This window comes from Solanum pennellii, chromosome 4 (assembly GCF_001406875.1).
Source record: "Solanum pennellii chromosome 4, SPENNV200".
Lineage (NCBI taxonomy): Eukaryota > Viridiplantae > Streptophyta > Magnoliopsida > Solanales > Solanaceae > Solanum > Solanum pennellii.
In genome coordinates, this window is record NC_028640.1 from 26,119,684 (window position 1) to 26,125,683 (window position 6,000).

Consider the following 6,000-nt stretch of genomic DNA (forward strand, 5'->3'; position numbering starts at 1 on the left):
ATAGTCTGTGAATTTCCAGAAGTATTTCCAAAAGATCTTCCCAAGGTTCCTCCCAAAAGGAAAATCGATTTTTGGAATTGATCTACTTCCAGATACCCAGCCAATTTCTATTCCTCCTTACAGAATGGCTCCAACAGAGCTTAAGGAATTGAAAAAGCAGTTGAAAGACCTTCTAGATAAGGGTTTCATCAGACCTAGCATTTCACCATGGGGTGCACCACTATTGATTGTAAAGAAGAAAGATGGTTCTCTTAGAATGTGCATTGACTATAGACAGTTCAACAAGGTCACAATCAAGAATAAGTATCCCGTCCCCAGGATTTATGACTTGTTTGACCAACTTCAGGGTGCTAGTCATTTCTCAAAGATAGACCTCATATCAGGTTATAATCAACTCAGAGTCAGAGATAGTGACATTCCGAAAAAAGCCTTTAGAACTCGGTATGGTCATTATGAATTTGTTAGTTATGTTGTTTGGACTAACTAATGCTCCTGAAGGTTTCATGGATTTGATGAACAGAGTGTTCAAAGAGTACTTAGACTTGTTCGTTATCGTCTTCATTGATGATATCCTCATTTACTCTAGGAGTGAGAAAGAACATGCAAGTCATTTGAGAGTTGTTCTGCAGACTCTCAAAGATCGCCAGTTATTCGCTAAGTTTAGTAAATGTGGGTTTTGGTTGCAATCCGTTGCTTTCCTTGGTCACATTTTATCTAGCGAAGGGATCCACGTAGATTTACAAAAAATAGAAGCAGTGAAACAATGGCCTAGACCTACCTCTGCTTTAGATATCAGAAGTTTCTTAGGTCTAGCAGGTTATTACAGAAGGTTCGTGGTAGGATTTTTATCCGTAGCCTCACCATTGACTAGGTTGACTCAGAAGATGGTCAAGTTCCAATGGTTAGATGATTGTGAGAAAAGCTTCACAGAATTGAAAACTAGATTGACTACAGCTCCTGTCTTGACTCTACTAGAAGGTTCAGATGGTTATGTGATCTATTGCGTTGCATCCAGAGTTGGCCTTGGTTGTGTATTGATGCAAAGAGATAAGGTTATATCTTATACCTCTAGAAAGCTTAAGGTGAATGGGAAGAACTATCCAACTCATGAACTTGAGCTTGCTGCAGTGGTGTTTGCACTCAAGATATGGAGACACTACTAGTATGGTGTTCATGTAGATGTGTTCACCGATCATAAGAGTCTTCAGTATGTGTTCACCCAGAAAGAGTTGAATCTTTGCCAAAGGAGATGGCTTGAGTTCCTTAATGATTATGATATGAGTGTGCATTATCATCCTTGAAAGGCGAATGTAGTGGCTGATGCTCTTAGTTGATTATGTATTGGTAGTGTAGCCCATGTTCAGAAAAAAAGAATGGAGCTAGTAAAGGATGTTCACAGGCTTGCTCGCTTGGGGGTTCGCCTTATGAGCATATCAAACAACGGTGTAACAGTTCAAAATGGGGCAGAATCATCTTTGGTAGTGGAGGTTAAGGAAAAGCAAAAGAGTGATCCAAACTTGCTTGAACTAAAGGGTGCAGTCAACAATAAGAGAGTGGAGGTTTCCAAGGGGGAGATGGTGTACTTCGCTACCAAGGTAGATTGTGTGTTCATGATGTGGGAGAGTTGAGGCAGCATATTCTTGCAGAAGCTCATAACTCGAGGTATTCTATTCATCCAGGTGCCACTAAGATGTATCGTGATCTGCGGGATGTCTGTTGGTGGAATGGCATGAAGAGGGATATAGCAGACTTTGTGAGTAAGTGCCCTAATTGCCAGCAAGTAAAGGTGACTCAAGAGATCGATATTCCTACTTGGAAGTGGGATATGATCAATATGGATTTCATCACAGGCTTACCTCGTACTCGCAGACAGCATGACTCAATTTGGATGATAGTTGATAGGATGACTAAGTCTTCTCGCTTTTTGGCGGTCAAGACTACATATTCGGCAGAGGACTATGCCAAGCTTTACCTTACTGAAATTGTGAGGTTGCATGGGGTTCCTTTGTCTATGATCTCAGATAGAGGTCCTCAGTTTATCTCTCATTTTTGGAAGTGTTTCAAAAAGGTCTTGGTACTCAAGTTAACCTTAGTACATCATTTCATCCATAGACGGATGGGTGATACACTGAAACTTACTTCTAAAATAAGAAGTAAAACGGTCGTATCAAGTAAAGAACCCAACTAATGAGGTTGGTATCGTTCCCACAAGGAAAATACTTCAGACTTAACTTAAATCTATTATTACTATTATTTAGTCAATTATTTCCTTAGATAACAAAAGACAATAAAAGGGATTTTTTTTATTTCTATATTAATAAAAATAACTATCTAAATTAAAGTTACAACTAACACATTCAAATCTTGGAGTTTAATCAATAATCAAAGTAACTAGGGTTTATGTGTTCCCCACAGGTTTCTAACTTGGTAGTTCTAACAATAACAACTCTGTCTTAGTATCTTTAATGCAAAGTGATAAGTTATGTATTTCTAAATCCTTGGTCTGGCATCTAGAAAATATCACTCCGCACCTTGGTCCGGCTACGTGTGTTGCTATACTAACCCTTACCTTTACCTCATATTAAGCATTGTATTCGATATTTGACTAAGTTATTACCTCGTACCAATCAATACTATCCTATTAGATAGAATACACTAAATCTATGTTGATAATTCTTTTCCTATTATCTACCTCCTTCGTCCGGCAAGTAGCATTAAGGCGAGTTCTAACGTTGGCCTTCCGTTAAAAAGACTTCAAAAGAATCATCAATACATGCAAGATACTATTCTGGAATTGTTATTTTAGTTAGATTTTACCTTATTATTCACCCATGGTTCCCACAACCCTAGTTATGGAGTTTAGTTACCCATAGTCATAATCACAATATTTATATATGTAATATAAGAATTCATGCACTTACTTCAATGAGAAAGAATAAAATCCAGAAGTTCACTTGATTAATCAACAAATGCACCAACAATCGATTTCAGAAAAAGTCTCTCAATTACTGAACTTAATTGAGGACTAAAGATTCTTCAAAAGTATAACACAATCACAAAGTCTACTAACAAAGAGTCTAGCATAAGAGAATCTAACTATAAGAGTGTCTAACCCCAAAAACGAGGTTTTTCAAACTATTTATAAAAACCAAAAACCTAATAAAAGAAGGACTCTAATTGCTGAAAATCTGTCAAAACACGGCTGGGTCGACGGACCTCGTGACGGGCCATCGTGTTCACGACGGGCCGTCATGGCCTCCGTCATCCTATACTTTACAAATCCTTCTGCTGTGTTCTTCATTACCCTCGATAAACAAGTATGACGGACCATTTCAAGCACGACGGTCTGTCGAGGGTCTCCGTTCCATAACACTTAAACTTCATTGAATTTGGATACTGGACTACTTCTCTGATCATCACGACAAACCAGCAGGATGGACCGTCATGGATACGACGGTCCGTCATGCACTTCATAACCCCACACTTGGTCATACTTCCCCATTTTCCTTCAGTAGCTTCTCTACGATGCCACCTACGGACCGTCACAAGCTCTGTAGGTGGTAACTTTGCTGCATTTCTTGCTCAAAAACTTCCGCGTTCATCTTTTGACTGATCTTCTACAAATAATGGGAAACTTACAGAAAAATCAATACAAAAAGTCTTGTGGACACACACTAAACTTAAGGAAAAAGCGTTAAAAATACCGTGAAACCATGGTATATCAATGGGAAGGCAGAGCGTACCATTCATACCTTAGAGGATATGTTGAGAGCTTATGTGATCGATTTCAAAGGTAGTTGGTATGATCACCTTCCTCTTATTAAGTTTGCCCCTTATGAGGCTTTATATGGGCATCGATGTAGATCTCCAGTTGGTTGGTTTGAAGTAGGTGAAACAACTTTGATAGGGCCAGATTTAGTCCTTTATGAAATTGAGAAAGTGCAACTCATTAGAGATAGACTTAAGACAGCCCAAAGTCGTCAGAAATCTTATGCAGATGTAAGGAGAAGGGAACTAGAGTTCCAAGTTGATGATTGGGTTTTTCTGAAAGTCTCACCTATGAAAGGTTTTTTCTGAAAGTCTTGACGTTGGTTGGTAAACTACTCAACCTTATTCTCTCTCTACTCTCTAGGAAAGAATCTCTCTAGGAACGAATATCTCTAGGAATGCAATCTTGAGAATGTCCCAAGTGATGGGGACTTCTCCTGGTGCTTGGGCCATCTGAATCAGTACTTTTCTCACTTCTCCATCCGTCAACGAAGCTGGGTTTACAGGCAGTTGCACTCTAGCAGCTGGGGCTTGAGGAGGAGCTTGGTTTCCCCCAGCAGCTGCTTCTCCAACTCTCTTGCCTGCGTCTCTTCTTGTGTTCATTTTTCTACAAGAACACACAAGAAGGAAGTTAGATGCTAGAATGATACAACATGTCAAAGATCTACACAACACGATAAAGAGTAGAAGAAGGGAAGATTCTTAACATCACTAAGTCTCTAAGTCATGGTTGTGGTGTACTTAGACTTCATATAATTCTTCCATAAGAGTGATATACTAAAAGCTCAAAATAAACAACCATCTATTAACAGATTGAACAATTGAAAAGAAGAATTCATAATATCATTAATAGTTGCAAAAACAGCCTTAATACAAAAGCTTGAACAAATGTTTGAAAGGAAACACTAGGGACAACATCCACTAGATATGTCTAATCTACTAAATCTAGAAAATAAAGTGTAGGCATCCTCGAACTCAAGAGGACCTACCAAAGTGTGGAGGTACTAATCCAAACAGCTTCAACTAATCTTCAATCTTCTTGAAGGACCTGCACCTATAAAAATAGTAATTGCATGTGGGTTAGTACACACTTGTACTAAGTATGGGTGTATTCACATAAACACACAAGGACTATGCATGATCAAGGAAAACTCTTCCTATAGCAACATGCCATTTTTTGGAAGTGAAATCATTTCATTGTCCTAATTCGTTATTTATGAATTATGCTATGAATATGGCAAATTTTCATGAACTTAAAGCACACAACTCATTTTCTATATGAACATAAGACCTTGGAATCAAGAACATAATTTTAGAAGAACTCAAGCAAAATTTAATATTTTTGCTCCCCTTACGCCGAGAGCTCCCTCTCCAAAAATTATTTTACTGTTCAGTCCTTTCATCTTTTTGTTGTGTAGTTCAATGATTTCCTTTGATCCTATGTTTTACTAACGAGTGCAATGATTCATTGTAGTCCCATTACTACAATAAATCAAGCAAGTAATCCAAAAGATTAAGAAAATGATTTGACTGCCCTACTCACAAGTTATTCTTTCCATTCTTGTCAAATTGGGCATGAAGTCTTTATAAGCCAATCTTTATTGGCTATGCCCATTATTTGATCATTTGCATAATATAAATATGCTGGGGCATATATTCATACTCCAATTGATGAGTCATGATGTTTTGCTCCCATTATTGGCATAAGCCAATAACTGTTAAAACTTCATTATTATCAAACACTGATGATTATATACTTATGCTTTTGCTTACTTAGTTCACTTTGAACTTACATTTCGTCTTCTTTGATCTCATGTTCACTTTGAACATGCTAGGTTGACTTTGGATATTCTTCTAAGAGTTATATTGGGATCTTTCTGTGCAATGACTAAGAATGACTAACATCATTGCTTAGTCTAACCTCACCCTTTGGTCATGCTATCCAAACACCCCTCATATTCCTAGTTCTTTCTTTCTTTCAGTAACACCCCGTAGCCAAAATGGACCAAAAATTAGTTTTTCAGAAAACTCTGCAGGTGCTACCAACGGTGGCATTGACAGACGGTAGCCTGAACCGCGGTCCGTCCTGCACAACCGTCGATGGGATCAAAAACTCCCAAAAATTTCAACCTAGAAAAATTGGCTAAGTCTTGGACGAAGGACGGACTTACGGTCCGTAGGTCAAACGACGGTCCGTACTCCGTGACCTTTGATCAAGACTCCCTTCAACCA